The sequence below is a fragment of the Dipodomys ordii genome, unplaced genomic scaffold, assembly GCF_000151885.1.
Source record: "Dipodomys ordii isolate 6190 unplaced genomic scaffold, Dord_2.0 Scaffold1000000893, whole genome shotgun sequence".
NCBI classification, from domain to species: domain Eukaryota; kingdom Metazoa; phylum Chordata; class Mammalia; order Rodentia; family Heteromyidae; genus Dipodomys; species Dipodomys ordii.
This window is the reverse complement of record NW_012284510.1, coordinates 194,486-212,493: the sequence shown is the minus strand read 5'-3', so window position 1 is coordinate 212,493 and position 18,008 is coordinate 194,486. Positions and strand designations below refer to the sequence as shown.

General features: G+C 36.8%; 1 pseudogene; it reads left to right on the top strand.

Moving 5' to 3' along the window:
• LOC106002777 overlaps positions 1-17,741 on the top strand; it is a 48,899-nt pseudogene extending 31,158 nt beyond the window's left edge.
• Positions 17,742-18,008: the final 267 nt, after the last annotated feature.

The window sequence follows — 18,008 nt, the reverse complement described above, 5'->3', positions numbered from 1 at the left end:
CAGACAAACATAAGCTTCATGGAAGCATGCTTGCAGGAAGGGGGTGTTGGGTCAAGGCTTCCTATATACTTGGCTGCACCTTTATTGCCTCTACCTTTATACTAACTATATCCTTCTTGGCTGTACATTTGTTTCCTTTATTCTCGTTTTGGCTATTTTTCTATTGATCCACGAACAGAGCATGTGAAGCCACTTACACTCGTGCCTATCCTTGCTCTTCTCTGCTCTCTCTCTCTACTTCTACTCCTCTTGCAGGCCGCCTCACATCCTCTGCGCATGTACACCTGCCCCTGGGAGACACTGGCCACTGCTGACTCCACAGTGAGGCCCGGACCCTGCCTCCTCCTCCCCTCTGCCCAGTCACCTCTTCCCCTTGGCTCCGCCCCTACCCTTGCCCACAAGAGCAGCCCTGACTGGGCCCTAAGGCTTCCAGGCCATGGGAATGACAGCCTCAGCTCAGCTCTGCACTCCCCGACAACCCTAGCATTTGCTCAGGGGATCGAATCTCCCCTCAGCCCCACCACTAGAGGAGAATCTCCTCCAAGCCTCTCCACTCCACATATCAAGAATGTGCACAGTGATCCAGTTAGAGAGAGAGACAGAGAGAGAGACTGAGAGACTGAGAGAGATTGTTGGGGAAACTATCTCTCAAGGACTCAGAACATAGCACCCATTGGGATGACTCAGCACACAGCATACTTCAAAAAACAGCACAAAGCACACTAAGTAAAAGACTCAGCACAATGTGTCCTTTGAAGGACTTAGCATATAGTAGGCTTTGGGATGACTCAGCACACAGCACCCTTTGAAGGAGGGAGTCCATAGCACGCAGTGTATAGGACTCAGTGCAGGGCATGCTTTGAAAAGCTCAGCACGTAGCATTCTTTCCCAAGACTCAGCATATAGCACCCCGTGTTAAGACTATTTAAATATACTTCAGCAGAAAAGCAACATGTTTAACAACTGTTACAAATAAAGTAATAAATCAGAATATATTACTATAATAATCATTGAATGGATTTTTAGTGGCAGTCAAATATGTAAGAAATGAGGTAATATGCCATTCGTTTGCACTTAATAAGTGAGAAAGAATTTTCTAGGTCTTTTAAAATATATCATAAGTTTAATGAAGAAACTATTCTGTCATGTCATACGATAATCAGATAAAGATGATATTAGAGCAAAGAACAGATTGTACTAAGTTTTGGGATGTTAATGTATGTACTTATTTTGGTTTTGGAAAATTGTGAGGATTTCAAATTGGGGTATTGTTCTTGCTAGGCTGGCATTATGTCAGTGATTAATTTTAGGATAAGGGTTCCCTTTCCACAAGAACATGCACCTGATCTGTCCTTTTAAGTTTCCCATCATCAATGGCATCAGAGTTGCATACCAACTTGTTTAGCTTCCTGGATACTGCAGTCCTTCCAATCTTAGTCTAGAGAGTGCACGATGGTGGAAATGATCCAATGCCCCCAGCTACAGATTGAGAAGGAACTCCCCTAAAATTTTTCCTGGGTTCTGTTCTCAAGCCTCCTAAGTAGTTAAGAGAACAGATTGCAGCCCCAGGTGACAAACAGTAACAGTATTTTTAAAGCAATTAGACATTTACATGACAGGTTTGTGAATACCTCAGGAAAAGAATAAAAGAGCAGTGAAGCATAGAGGACAAACAGAATTTTAGCTAGCTACTCAGAGGGTGAATCAGCTTAGCTAGCTACTCTGGAGGCCGAGACCTGAAAACCACTTTTCAAAGCCAGTACAATCATGAAAAAACATGTGATTATCTCCAAAAAACCAGAAGTGCAGCAGTGGCTCAAGTGGTAGACCACTACCTTGGGCACAGATGCTTAGAGCAAGAATGATGAATGCACGCATGAGCACATGAACATGCACGTGTGTGTACAGGCACGTGTGCGCACACACACACACACACACAAATGAGTATTTCAATGCAGAGTTCTTTATTTTTTTACCTTGCTGTACTTTATTTCCCTGTATTAGTTCACAAATTAACAAAATCAGCTAAGCACCTATTTACATACAACTCATCATGTTTCTCTAAAGTCTACTCTCTTTTTGGCAGCCTGCTCTTATTTGACCCAGAAGTAAATTATTCAAGAGTTCAATTCATCTCCCTCATCTCTGTAATGTTAGATGATTGTTTAAGTTTTTCCTAGCAATATAATTTTGTGAAATCCTACATCAAGCAGCATATTTCTTTCATGAAATGGAAAGCCTCTGAAAAAAAATAAACTATAGGTTTTACTCCTCCTCGCAAGCATCTGGAAATTTATTATCTTCATATCATCCATGATATGTCTGTGTATGCCAAAAAAGGCTGTGAAAATAAAAAGACCCTTCTAAACACATAGAATTCGTATACCATTAATAGGTATGAAGGTTTTTTTATTATTCTGAAAATACCATACAGAAGAGTTTCAATTACATGGGCAAGATAATGAGTACATTTCTTATCAAGCATTGTTGCCTCCTTTTTTTTCCAGTTCCTATCATTTTCCATCTCATCCCTCCTGCCCCTCCCCCCATTAAGCCCCGCCTTTCGAAAATTTTAAAGTTCATTTTTTGACAAAACATCTTGTACATCTCATTGTTACAATGGGTCCAACTCTATCCTTTTTTAAAAGATTTGTTTTTTCCCTTCCCTTCCACAAACTATACCAACAGAAAATACAGTGAAAACAGGAGCTTTATTGTGGGGAAGGGACATACAAAGCAACAAAAATTCATCTTATAAATATGTTAGAAACAATTGCATGAAAGAAAAAAATATTTGAATGCTTATCTTGGGGTACATTTCACCTAACATCAACGAATCTTACCTTTTCTGCTTGTCTCAGGCATATCCTATTTATTACCAATAAGGGAAACCATGGGGCCTATGTGTACTTGGGCCTGGCTTACTTCACTTAATATAATTTTTTCCAAGACTGTCATTTTCCTAACAATGGGGCAATGTCATTCTTTCTGATGGAGGCAAAAAATTCCATTGTGTATATATACCACAATTTATTGATCCATTCATCTACTGAGGGGCAAGTGGGTTGGTTCCAAGCTTAGCTATGGTAAATAATGTTGCCATAAACATAGTTGTGCTGGGAGCTTTAGTGTGGTCTTCTTTGTGATCATTTGCGTAAATGGCCAAAAGTGTGATTGCTGGGTCATAGGGGAGCTATTTTGAGGAACCTCCATACCCTTTTCCAAAGTGGTTGAACAAGTTTACACTACCACCAACAATGCAGTAGGGTTCCCCTATCCACAACTCCTCCTGCATCTGTTGTTATTAGAGTTCTTAATTATAGCCATTCTAACTGGGGTGAGGTGGTATCTCAATGTTGTTTTGATTTGCATTTTTTATAGCTAGGGAGGTTGAGCATTTCTCCATGTGTCTATTGGCAATCTTTCCTTCCTCTTCAGAGTAGTTTCTCTTTAAGCCTTTAGCCACTTATTTATTGGGCTGTTGATTCTTTTAGGATTTGTTTTTGGGGGATTGAATTTTTGGAGTTCCAGATATATTTTAAATATGAGACCCTTGTCCATTGTATGGCTAGTGAAGATCTTCTCCCAATTTGTGGACTTTCTATGGATCTTGCTAGGTATGTCCTTTGCCATATAGAAGCTCTGCAATTTCATGCAGTTCCATTTGTCAACCTTTCTATGATTTGTTGTGTTTCTGGGTCTCTATTAAGCAATTTCAGCCTGTACCAAGGAGATCTAGGGTTTCTCCTATTCCATCCTGTAATGTTTTCAGAGTGTCTTCATATTGTGAGGTCTTTGATCCATTTGGAGTTGATTCTGCTACAGGGTGATATATAAGGATCTAGATTTATTTTACTACAAGTAGTTAACCAATTTTGAGAGCACCATTTACTGAAGAGGCTGTCTTTCTTCCATTCTATTTTTTTCAGCTCGCTTATCAAAGATTAGATGGCTGTAGGTCTTTAGGTTCATTTCAATTCTATTCCATTTGTCCTGAGTTCTGTTCTTGTGCCAGTACAAGCTGTTTTGCTTACTATGGCTTTGTAGAAGAGTTTGAAATTTGGTACTGATTTTCCTCCAACACTGTTCTTTCTGTTAAGGATTGTTTTTGCTATTCAGGGTCTTTTATTGTTCCATAGGAATTTTTGGATTGCCTTTCCTATGTCCTTGAAGAATGAGGTAGGAATATTGATAGGTATCACATTCAATTTGTAGATAGCATTGGGAAGTATTGCCATTATCACGATTTGATCTTTCCAATCTAGGAACATGGGAGTTTTTCCACTTTCTAAGTTTGTTTTGATTTCCTTTTTCAGGTATTTAAAGTTTTCATCATAGAGGTCCTTCACTCCTTTAAGTTAATTCGTAGGTATTTTATTTTTTGTGGGGCTATTACAAATGGAGTTGCTTTCCTAATTTCAGCCACAATTTGCTCATTGTTGGTATACAGAAAAGCCATTGATTTTTGAGGGTTAATTTCATACCCTTCTTGTTTGCCCAAGTTTTGAGTAACCTTGAGTAACTTAGGAGCAGGGACTTTAAATACAAGATCATGTCATCTGCAAAGAGGGAAAGTTATACTTCTTCTTTCTCTATTGGGTTCCTCTTTATGTTGGCACTGAAGAGCAGTAGAGAGAGTGGGCCTCCTTGTCTCTTTACAGAGTTTAGAGGGAATAGCTTTAGATTTTCACCATTGAGTATAATGCTTTCTGTAGTTTTGTCATACACAACCTTTATTGTATTGAGGAATGTTCCATAGATTCATAATTTTTCCAGGACCTTCACCATAAAGGGGTGCTGGATCTTGTCAAAGGCTTTTTCTGCAACTATTGGGATAACCATGTGGTTCTTATCCTGGCTCTTGTTGATGTGATGAATTATGTTAATTGATTTGTGCATATTGAAGCAGCTTTGCATCCCTGAAATGAATCCTGTTTGCACATGGTGTATGATTTTTTGGATGAATTTTGAAGTTGATTAGCCAAAATTTTGGTGAGAGGCTTTGCATCAATGTTCATCAAAGAAATGGGTCTATAGTGCTCTTTCTTGGATGAGGGTTTGGGGATGAGGGTTATGATGGCTTCATAGAAAGAGTTCGGTAATGAACTTTCTCTTTCAATTTCATTGAAGAGTTGGAGGAGTATTGGTGTGAGCTCTGCTTTGAAGGCCTTGTGGAATTCTGCTGTATAAACATCTATTCCTGGGTTTTTCTTAGATGGGAGTTCTCTTATTGCTCTTTCTATTTCAATGCTTGATATGGGCCTGTTAAGATGGTTTAACTCATCTTAGTTTCTGCATGTCAATACTTGCCAGGAAAATGTCCATTTCTGCCAATTTCTCAAACTTATTAGCATAAAGTTTTGAGCAGTATTCCTTTATAATGTTCTGAATCTTGGTTGTTTTTGTAGTGATGTTTCCATTCTCATCTCTGAGTTTATTAATTTAGGTGTGTTCTCTTCTTTTTCTTTTTTAAGGGTCTGTCAATTTTGTTAATTTTTTTGAAGAACCTTCTCATTTTGTTGATTCTTCATATGGTTTTTTTGGATTCTAATTCATTTAATTCTGATTGAATTTTAATTCTTTCTTTCCATCAACTGGATTGGGGTTTATCTTGATTCCCTTTTTCAAGGAGTGTCAGATCTCATTAAATTGTTGGTTCCAGGTCTCTCTAATTTGTTAATATAGGATCTCAGAGCTATAAACTTTCCTCTGAATCGTGCCTTTTCTGTGTCCCAGAGGAGCAGAAAATCTCTGTGCTAGTTTTTGTTGAATAATATGAACATTTGAACTTCGATTCTAAGCTCTTCCATGACCCACTGGTGTTTGAACAGTGTGTTTTTCAGTCTCCATATTTTACTGGACTTTCTTTGGTGGCTTTTTGTGTTGAGTTATAATTTTATTCCCTTTTGGTCTGATAGAACGCAAGATATGAATTCAATGTTTCTGAATTTTGACAAGTTTGATTTAGAAAATGTTCCATGTGCTGCTGAGTAAAAAGTGTACTCTGATGCTGCTGGATGAATATTTGCTAGATGTCTGCTAAATCAGTTGATGTATGCACTTGTTCAGATCTGCGGTTTGTCTGTTGAGTTTTTGCCGAGTTGATCTATTTAGTGGGGATAGTGGTTTGTTAAAGTCCCCAACAATTAATGTCGTTGGATCTATGTGAGATTTAAAGTAGTATTTCTTGGATAAATTTGGGTGCACTATTGTTTGGCAAATATTTAGAATTTTAATATCCCCCTGAATGAGATATCCCTTAATTAGTATGTAGTAACCTTCTTTATCTATTCTCAATAATGTTAATTTGAAGTCTATTTTATCTGATATTAGGATTGCAACTCCTGCCTGTTTTGGGGGATGTTTGCTTGGTAGATTTTGTTCCAGCCTTTCACTTTCAAAATGTGTTTGATTTTTATAGGCAAGTTGTGATTCCTGAAGGTAGAAGATAGAAGAATCTTGCATTTTCAACCAACCAAACTGTCTATGTCACTTAATTGGAGAGTTACATCCCCTAATATTGAGAGAGAGGACTGAGAGGTATTTGGGTGCTCCTGCCATTTTATCCACCTTCTTGGGTGCTGCGCCTACTGGATTCTTTCTATGGTTCTTGGATTCTGTTTGTATGTGGTTTCTTGGCCTTTATTGTGGTCTTGTTGGTTTTCTATGTTTAGGACATCTTTAAGTATCTTTTGTAGAGCTGATTTGGTGGAGATATATTGTTTGTTTCTTTGCTATGGAAGATTTTTATTAGACCTTCAATTATGAAGGACAATTTAGCTGGGTACACTATTCTTGGTTGATAGTTGTTTGTCTTTAGAGTATGGCATACACCATTCCAGGCTCTTCTTGCTTTAATTGTCTCTTTGGAGAAATCTGAGGTGATTCTAATTGGTTTTCCTTTATAGGTGACTGATCTTTGCTCCTTGACAGCTTTAAGGATCTTTTCCTTGGTCTGAATTGATCCTGTGTGGCTTATAATTAATAGGACAATGGGAAGTCCTGTTCTTCTCTGGTCTATTTATAGTTTCAAAAGCTTCTTGTATCTGTATATGCCTATCCTTTTGCGTGTTAGGAAGTTCTCTGCTGGGATCCTGTTGAACAAATTTTCTAGACCATTACCTTCTGTCTCTATGTGCTCCTCTACACCCATTTCCCTCATAAGGCCTTCTGATGGTGTCTTCCAAGTGTTGAATAGATCTATCATATTTCTTGAATTTGTCTTGGATAGTTGTTTGTTCTTTCTCTATAATACCTAGGCTGTCTTCAATGGCGGAGACTCAATCTTCTGCATTGTCTAACCTACTGTCAAGACTTTCTACTTTATTTTTCATTTCTTTTCCTTTTAATTGGTCGCCTGTTATGGCTTCAAATTCTTTGTTGGAGCTTTGTTTTAGATCTTGTATGAAAGTCTTTACTTCCTTAATTTGGTGTTCATTGTTTACTCTCAAATCACTTAGTTGATTGGTTATGGTTTCCTTGGACTCCCATTGCTTCTGTTGGGCTCCACTCAACATTCCCTTTGTGGTCTCCCTGACTCCTTTCATGTGACTGTTTATGGATTCCATGAATGGCTCTATTGATCTTTGTCTATGCTCATCCAGCTCTTGCAATTCTTGTATTACTCTTTGATTAGATTTCTCACGTTCATGTAACTTCTGTAGTTCTCTTTGACTGATCTCAGCCTGCTTACACAATTCCTGTATTTCTCTTTGAGTATTCTCAACCTGCTCACGCAATTCCAGTATCAATCTTTGAGTAGCTTTCTCAAGCCCATGAGCTTCCTGTTTTGATCTTTGGTTTGCCTCCTCTCCCTAACACGTTCACACTGAGTCCTTTGCAGGGTTTCAATCTTTTCATTCACCATGTTTACCAGTAGTGTTTGTAGAGCTTTTTGGGAACTCTCTTCTGGATTATACATTATCTGTTCTGTCACCTGATTATCTTGTGTGGGAATTGAGATACCCAGACTTGCCATTTTCCTTGTGTTTTTCTTGCTTGTTCTGCCCATTTGGGATGAAAGTAATGCCAGTTTTGTGCTAGAACACCATTTTAAGGCAAGCATCAACCAAAGTCCTGTAATTGCATAGTCAAATGATTGAAGATACAATCTAGTTCAACAGATACAGTCCATTCAACATTAAATAACTATGTTTTAATGGGCTAAGAATACCAAAGAATAATTTGACAAACTAGAAATTATTATGTTTAGGGAGAAAGGTGGGGAAAACAGGGTTAGAGGGATGTGGAAAGGTAAAAGGAGAGTGATATTAACCAAGTTCTAATCTCACAGAGGGAAATGGATTGGAAAGAATGATAGAAAACAGAGAAGAAAAAATTTTAAAAAAGGGACAAGAAAAAATGGAAAGACAAATATTTAAATTTAAAAAGTGAAACTCTTAAAAGTAATGAAAATTTAAAAAGAAAAATTGAGAGATGAACGGGGATGAGAGGAGAGGAGGGATAGAAAGGAGACCTGAAAAACTATAAAATAAAAATACTTCAAATAATTTATAGGTATAAATAAATAATACTGCTATTAAGGAATTTAATCCTAAGAGGTTTTGAATTGAGTAATACATTTTTGGATTAAGAATGTACACAATTGGGGATAAGGTCTTATAATCAATGACAGGTATATAGGAGGTGAACAGAACAACAAATAATTCATGCAAAAAGAACAAAAGATAAAAAAGTAAAACGAATGAGAAAGAAAGAACAAAAAAGACCAACAGGTCAGTGAACATTTTTTTTAAAAAAAAGCACACACACACACACACACATACACCTAAAATAAAATTTATAAGAGGAAGAAAAAAAAGATTAATGAAAACAATTTTTATAATTAAAAAGTAAAAATTTAAAAAGATACAAAAAAAGACTTCTTTGATTTTGTTTTTGGGGGGTTCATGGGAAGATCCTGTATCTCCCTTGTGTCAGTAACCAGTCTCTTGGTGGAGTCTCTGGTTTGTTTGTGGTGTTTGGTTTTCTGTGGCTTGATTGGTTTCTTAAGTCAGTTTGTTTGGGCAGGCAGAAAAAATTCTGTTCTTTTACCCAGAAGTTTGTGATCGCCTCCCAAGCTAGTTCAGTGGGAGGGAGATCTGCTTTGAGTATCACAAAAGAGGGAGGTGGCTGTTTCCTCTAGTTTGGAGTTGCTGTGATAAGGCTGGGTTCTGGGTAAAGTTGAGGCCTTTCAGTAAACTGTAGCTTTACCCTGAAGGGCTAGCTTCTCAGGGTTTATGTTTACTGAGTTTCAATTGATTGTCAGGGCTGTTGTAGGGAGGTCAGCCTCTGGCTCTGTTTACCCAGTGAAGAAAGCCACTCCTTCATGGGTGTAGCTTTCTCTGCCTTGTTGTGGTGACTTTCCCATGGGTGGAGTTGAGAATGTCAGGTCAGGGTAGGTACTTGTGACTCGCTAAATGACTCTTTTGTTTTCATCAAAGAACTGAGTTGGATCTAGCTACTTAGCCAGGCTTTTGTCTACATCAAAGGTGGATATCTCTGGTGTTGGGGGGAGGGGTGTCCTTCCCTCCTCTGTTCCCTTTGAGAAGGAGTGAGGATGTTAGTTTTGTACTCAGGCTGGAGTGTGGGTTCCTGGGTAGCCTCTGGTCTGCTATCTGCAGGATGAAAATATCTGCCACTTCTCAGTTCTTGCTCGTGTTGAGTAAAATCTGCTTGCCTGCTGCATCTGGCACATTTGTCCCAGACTCTCTGGGTTGTAGTTATGGCGGCTATGGATGGCACCACAGCCGCCACAGCTACCTTAGCCATGGCTGCTGGAAAATGCTCAGATCTGTCTCCTTACCTGGATTTTCCCTCTCTGCCCAAACTCTCTGTACTGTGATGGCACACTTGGTGTGCCTAGGACTGTTCATTGGAAAACTAGAACTGCTTTCTATGCAAGAGTTTGTTTAGCCACCAGAGTCTCCTCCGCCATTTTCTCGAAATTTCTGAAGGTGTTTAAATATTACTGGAATTGTTTTGGAATAAATAATGTTCACCTTGACTATCTTGAGAAAGAAGAATTGGTTTCTCAGCACTATAGGTAAGAATTTGAGTGAAAGAAACAAAAGGAAAAATGAGGAACAACTCAACACATACATTCAAAAGAAATAAAGCAACCCAAGAAAACACCAATTAACTCAGTACTCAAGAACCTGCAGGAAATGCAAAGATTTTTTTAAAAATAGCTATGATAAGCTTATGAAAATCCTGACTACGAGGGAGTCTACTATTGTGAGGATAGTGGTTAAAGCTCAGACTGGACAGAAAGATCTGTACACAATGCCAGGCACTTGTTATTCTAAATTCCAGGAAGAATAACATAAAGTAGAGTGAGCCCACGATCATACACAAGTTGGAAGCAAGATTCTATCTGAAAGTTAATCAGTATAATTTAGGGCTGGGGGCATGCCAAAGTGGTAAGAACATCCATTTAGGAGACACAAGACACTCAATTCAAATTCCAATCTTATGTGTATTAAAGAAAAAAAAGCTATGACTTTAAATAATGGGAATAATTGCAAGATTTGAATATTTGAGTGGAGAAAAATCCATGAGAGAGGTAGAGTTTACCCATATTGTAATACTTTCTACTTAAGTGATAATATTATGTGGTACTCCAGACATAACAGAGTTACCTTGTAAATGAGCATGGATGTGCATTTGGGTGAAGGAAATACTCTATTTACACAGGTGTAAATTAAATACTTTTTGGGGGTAGATTTTAGTTCTTGTACTAAGAGCCTGGGTGATATCTCTGAGTCTTTTCTCTCAAGGCTATCACTCTACTACTATGAGACACAGTTCCAATTCTGATTTTCTGTTGGTTCTTTGGAGATAAAAGGCTCATGGACTTTCCTGACCAGGATGGTTTCAAACCATGATCATCAGATCTCAGCCTTCTGAGTAACCAGAATTCCAGGCCTGACTCGCCCATGTTTTTAATAATTTAGTAAATTGTACAGTTACAGAAGTTATAATTTATCATTATAACCTTTATAATATATGTGTTTATATTTATATCAATGCATACATATAGAAATATTTTAACATATTTTTGTATCTACAGTAGATTGATGAAATCATCCTTCATTATAAAATAACATGGAAACAAGTTTAATGAGGAGCAAAACAAAGGGAATTGTCACATGTTTCTTGTTGTTGAATGAAATACGAATTGTTAGAATCAGTTTGAGAAAACCATTTAACAAAATGGATAATGGCTATTAATTCCAATCCCTTTATTTGCCCATATTGTGCATCCTCACACATGAGTGTCAAAGTCAAACCACACTTTTTTGCCTTTGTATTTAAATCACATGTTAAAATTTAGGGGATAGGTGAAGTAATCAAATAAAGATTAAAATAATACTGAGGTTATGAGTTAGAGCTGAAAATTATTATAAATATGATAATAGCTAATTTAATTCCATATCTCTTACTTTTGCTCTATTGTCATATACCTCATTCCCACATTAGGAAAGTACATAGAAGGTTCTCACTAAATTATGTGTAAAATTATGAAAAATGTATTAAGAGAATATGGGCACATTGGGGCTGTGAAAGTGGCTCAGTGGTAGAGCTCTTGCCTTGCATGCCTGAGGCCCTGGGTTTGATTTCTCAGCACCACATAAGCAAAAAGAAGAAAGCCAGAAGTGACGCTGTGGTAGATTGCTAGCCTTGAGCAAAAAAGCTGAGGGACAGCACCACAGAGGCCCAGAGTTCAGGTCCCTCGACCAGAAAGAAAACAATAACAACAACAAAAGAATATGGGCACAGTGTGGTTTAGCTGATTGGTACCTGTAGGGGGTAGTGTGTTTTTGAGGACCTGAAAAACGTTGTGATGTAGATGAAGGAAGGGATGTGCTAATTCTGGAAAATTGGCTAGAGGATTGCTCCCAGAAAAACAGTGATGAATTTTTCCAAAAGGTTAGCGTAAAATCACTCTCACAATCATGTTCACTACTGCCCTATTCACTGTAGAGAATTTATGGAAACAGCCCAGATGCACTTTAGCAGAGGGATCGTTGGAGAAAGTGTTGCACATATACACAATTGGATTGCACCCATCCATTATAAAGACTGTTACAGCATTTGCAAAGAAATGGATAGAACTAAAATTATGTTAAGTAAACGAAGTCACAGCCAGACACAAAAAGAATGTGTATTTAGAAGCCAGAATTTTATGCAAGTTAAACAACAGTATTAATCAAAGCATGCTATTTGTAGAGGAGTATTTAACAGGTGTAATTTCTTATAAAATTGAACTTTTAATCCAACAAAATGAATACCAGGAGGCTACCACTTGGAAAATGTGAGGGGAAATCAAAGGGAAGAAATAAAGAGACTTATGGAAGTAGACAGTGAAGCCATAATATTCAATGCAGATAGTATGAAACTAATAAAAACGAAAGTGGGTTGAGGTTTTGAAAGATGTGAGAAAGTTATGTAAAGATCCATTTTACTTATAAATTGATTCATTGGATGGAAAACATTTCGTACAACTATTTAATAAAAATATAATTAAAAACAATGGAGACATCTGATCTTAAACCATGAGTCAATATGATACTTGCCTTCTCAGAAATTTTCTTTGCAGGTATTTTCCTCATAATGACAGAAAAGTGAACAACGCAATGTATATCAATACATCACTTTTCATATCGTAAATAGACAATATAAAAATCACAGTAAAAATATTAGAATATATCACATTATAAAATAAAAGGTAGAAAGTATCAAACTCTGATTGTTTTTCCAAGTACTTTACCTTTGGTATCTAATTTAATCCTTACAATAATCCCATAAAGTGAAACTGTTTCTATTTTTAATTCTAAGATGATGATATTTAAGTCTACAGAGTTGGAATTACTAGTACAACATTCTACACATGGTAAGTGTTAGCCTGTGTTCCATTCCCACTATATGAACTAACCTCATTCTATTTTATAACTAAATACCAGCACTCAGTCTACTAATTCTAGGAAAATTCCCAAAATTATTGTGCACACTCTAATAATATTTCCTTTATCTTTGTTAGAAAATAGGTAACTAAGCCGGACACCAGTGGCTCACGCCTATAATGCTAGCTACTCAGGAGGCTGAGATCTGAGGATTGTGCTTCAAAGCCAGCTCGGGCAGGACAGACTGTGAGACTCTTATCTCTAATAAACCACTAGTAAACTGGAAGTGGCACTGTGGTCCAAGTGGTAGAGCGCTCGCCTTGCGTGGAAGAGCGCAGAGACACCACCCAAGCCCAGAGTTCAAGCCCCATGACCAACAACAACAAAAAAAGAAAATAAGTAACTGTATTAAGAAAACTCCAAGTTCATAATCAAATTATACCTCCCTGGTGAAAGGAACTGCTAAACTATAACATTCTTGATTTCTAGCTCAAAATAGTAGAAATCATATTTTATGTCGTCACTCAACACTGCACTGCGTGGGGACCCCATCTCTGGTTAACACAGTCTTATTGAAAGAATGACCTGCCCAATTCCTGATGGAAACAGACTGCAGGTCTTTTGGAGCAATCGTTTCCACATTGTAGCTCACCTAAATAGTTTACCATTAGAAGTATTTTGATTGCTTTTTATACCCACCATTTTGAGAGAAATGGACTACTTTAAAATGTTATTAAAGAAAGACTGATATAAAATTACATTTGACCCCAGATAAATATTTTACCTTTCATATACCCAAAAATGCAGTCTTACCTATCATTAATGTTAAGAACGAGAGGTTAAAAATCATTGACACCAAGACCTAATTATGAATTAAAGACTCTCCAACTTGTGAATACAATTGGTTTAAAAAGACATCAATACTACTGCATTTTTAAGTCCCTATGATAATGATAATGATTCGCTATGATAATCATAATGATAAACTATTAACACTTAAAAATAACTCATTTTCTTGGGAGTAGGACAAAAAGCACAAGGTTAATCCGAATCATTTTAAAAGACCTTTATTTATACTAAAAGTTCACTCATAACTATTAAGATTTTAAAACTAACTGAAGTAGAGAGGAAATAATTTAACTGCATCATCTACATTCAATGGACTATTAATAGAAAACAAAATTATACTAATAATTAGCTTACCCAATTCACTTAATTCTTTTATTCTATTCCATTTACTTTCATAAAACCTGGGTTTTCATAAAATGAAGCATAAAAAAGCGTATATACCCATTTACATTTTCAGATCTTAACAATATTTCAGAAATTTTAGCTCTACAGTCAATGAACTGAAATAATACTAAAATATTCAAAGGATTTTCAGAAATTGCAAGACTTGCTCTGAGATGTTATGTATATTGGAACAGATATTCAAAAAGCCTTATTTGTTAAAGTTGCCGTAGTTTCTCCCACAAAAGAGCCATTAGTAAAGATACCTGTGCATACACAAAACACCTTCAAATGCATCCACAATCTGGACATAACACTTGCTTTTTGTTTGTTCGTTTTTGAAAGGAATATCTAACAAGCATATCCACAATATTATTTTCAATGAATAAGATGGGATATTCAAACATAATATAGGTTGGATTATCTCTTAGTGAGAATAGATATAATCTTGCAAAGAAATTGATTTTCAACAGAAATCCGGAAAGAGTTTATCCAACTTGTGTTTCACAGGAATAATCAGAGAGTAATACCTGTTTGGTCAAGTCGGTCCAAATCACTCTATGAGTGTAACTTAAAAATATAACCAATTTAAGAGGTCAAAGACATATTTTGTACTGACAATCATCTTATAGCAACAACTTACTAACTAATTATGTCTGTATCTTCTTACCTAACATATAATAGGAGCTGAAAGCAGTCTCTTTTTCTAACTTAATATTGTAAATGCTTTGATTATGATGTTATTATTAGACAAATAATATGTACAAAGGCTGGTTCCACTGAAATAATGTGACAGAACCCTGATAAATAAAAACATTGCAACACAGTTAGCTTTTTTCAGCCTCACCCTGTCCACATTGGCAAGCAATATTGCAACAGCACACGCACACATATACACATACACACATGTTCGCACATGTACACACACATATGCACGCATGCTAAATTCAGGGTTTATTGTACAAAAAAGTCCACATAAAATATTAGTGATTAGGATAAATGATAATATGCCTTATTACAAAATAATACATAAACCATTACCACGCATGTTACATTTTACCTGCCTCTCCACATGTGACCACTTAATTTAGTTTTAATTAATTAATTACCTTATTAATTAATTTATTTGTTTGGTGCTAATACTAGGGCTTGAACTCAGGGCCTGGCTTTGTCCCAGAATTTATTTTTTGTTTCAGTTTTCTCAAGGCTAGCATTTTACTGCTTGTACCACAACTCAATTTCTAGCTTTTGCTGGTTACTTTCAAATCAGAATCTAATGGACTGTTTTTTCTTGGTCTGCTTTCAAACCACAATGATCAGATTTCATCTTTCTGATTAACTACTACTAAAGACATAGCCATCAGTGTGGCTTCTACTTTTTCCTATATAGTTGTCTAATGCACATACTTAGATGGTAATTTTAAAATGAGAGTATAGAAGCAAGATGTACAGTGATGTACTGTCCTGTCAGAAATTCAAGTTGGTAATATAAATTTATTCTTAAAATCATACACAAAAATTACCATGATATAGTGTAAGAGAACTCACTATTGAACATATGAGCCTTAAGAGCTTTCTAATAGATCCATTATTTATTGGTACCCAACATTAGAAAAATGTATGAGGCATTGGTAAAATAGAAGTCCTTTGCATGACTACATACATTCCTTGTTTTTATAAGACACTTGCTTTCATCTAAAAAGTAGGCCTGTCTAATGTCTTCATGTGATTTTGATGATTGAAAGTGCTTAGTGAGAAGGTCAAAATGTATTAGTAGTCCTTCACTATCAATTCTCATTTTCTTCTTGGAGAATATAATGATCAAATCAATAGTTCAGAATCGGCAAGCAATACTTCAGAATCATGCTTCAAGTGCAAGTGGATCACCAGTAAGAAATCCTCAATACCAATTTCCACAAAGTTTTGTCACAGATACAATCTCCCTGCTTTCTCTAGCTGCTTTACTACCCTCTTATTCCTTCATTGTACAAGAAAAGTATGATTCAACTGATTTCAGTCAGATCTGTTACTTGAACTATCAAGGATATATTTTACTGTCTGTAATTTGGTAAAGTTATGTTTCTTTACGTAGGCTACTAAAAATGTATTTACTAACTTCAAGTAAGTACATAAATTCGATTTCCATCTCTTTTAAAAAGTAAAATTTTGTTTGCTGTACAAATTGATCAGAGGCATGGATTTTGTGGCTAGCTACGTAATTACACATCTGTCTCTTTCTTTCTCTCTCCCTTTCATGGTTCTCATAGATAATATGATTGCTCCATAATTTTCCTAATTTATTTTGCTTTTAGATTTTTGGTTGTATCATTTCACTTTTTGCTCTGCCATTTACCAAATCATTTATATAGAAGACATTATTTCCTATTTTCTCATGCCTAGAATAAGCTGCACATGAAGACATCACTGGTCCTCATTTTCAATGTGTACATTTGAATATGGAGGAATATCTTTCCTCTGCTCTCCATCAATTCCCTACTCTCCAGTTAGAATAATTTCGAATAGTAAAATCCGAAAAAGAGAAAATAAATCATGATGAATAAACAGTTGCAGAAAATTCACCAGATATTTATGACCAGTTCAACCAATGTGAACTTTAGGGAAATACATGGACACCTCATTCCCACTGGCACTCAAAGTCTCTGGTTAGGCAATTCTTAGGAATATGGGGAACAAGATGAAAAAGTAAGGAATGGTATCAATTGCAAGAAAAAAAAATTGGAGAAGGATCCAAGCATATTTCTTCATTGGGCTGCCGAAAATATTCAGCTTACTACAGTGCGGAGACTTCTTTCCCAAAAGGCCACTTATGTGAATAGTTGGGATGATGATGAGTATACCCCTCTTCGAGAAGACTATGGTGGACACTTAGACATTGTCAGTGAGTTGATGTCTCAAGCGGCACATGCAATAACCTTAGATGACTGGACACCCCTGAATAGTGCATATACGTGGAATAATACCAGAGTGGCTTCTTTCTTACTTCATCATGATACAGATACCAATGCCCAAACTAAAGGACTCTTTTTTTAAAATTTTTTTTGGTCTGGTCGTGGGTCCTGAACTCTGGGCCTGGACGCTGTCCCTCATCTCTTCAGCTCAAGGCTAGCGCTCTACCACTTGAGCCACAGCACCATTTCCGGCTTTTTTTTCTGCTTATGTGGTGCTGAAGAATCGAACATAGGGCCTTATGTATGCAAGGCAAGCGCTCTAGCACTGAGCCACTTTCCCAGCCCAAATATGTTTGTTTGTTTTTTGTTGTTGTTGTGTTTTTTTTTGGTCGGTCATGGGGCTTGAGCTCTGGGCTTGGGTGCTGTCCCTGTGCTCTTCAGCTCAAGGGGAGTGCTCTTCCACTTGAGCCACAGTAACACTTCCCCAAACTAAAGGACTCTTGACACCCTTATATTTGCTGTTGAGAATTGAGATAGCAAAGATATGCTGGATCGCCTTCTGTTGAACCATTATATAAATCCAGGCCTGAAGAACAACATAGAAGAAACTGTATTTGATATTGCCAAAAGGATAAGTATGTATCAGTACCTCTATGAAGTTGTGAAAGGCTGTACAAATTGTTCGCCGAAGTCCTAATGGCCGGGTTAAGTTTCTTAAATTTCAAAAATGCAAGTCCATCTTTTGTGTCCCTACAAAATATTTTCACAATCCAAATAAGAGCAATATCTTTTTTTTTTGGTCGGTCATGGGGCTTGAACTCTGGGCTTGGAGCTATCCCTGTGATCTTCAGCTCAAGGTGAGCCCTCTCCCACTTGACACACAGCTCCACTTCCAGTTTTCTAGTGGTTTATTTGAGATAAGAGTACCACAGACTTTCCTTCCCAGGCTGGCTTTGAACCATGA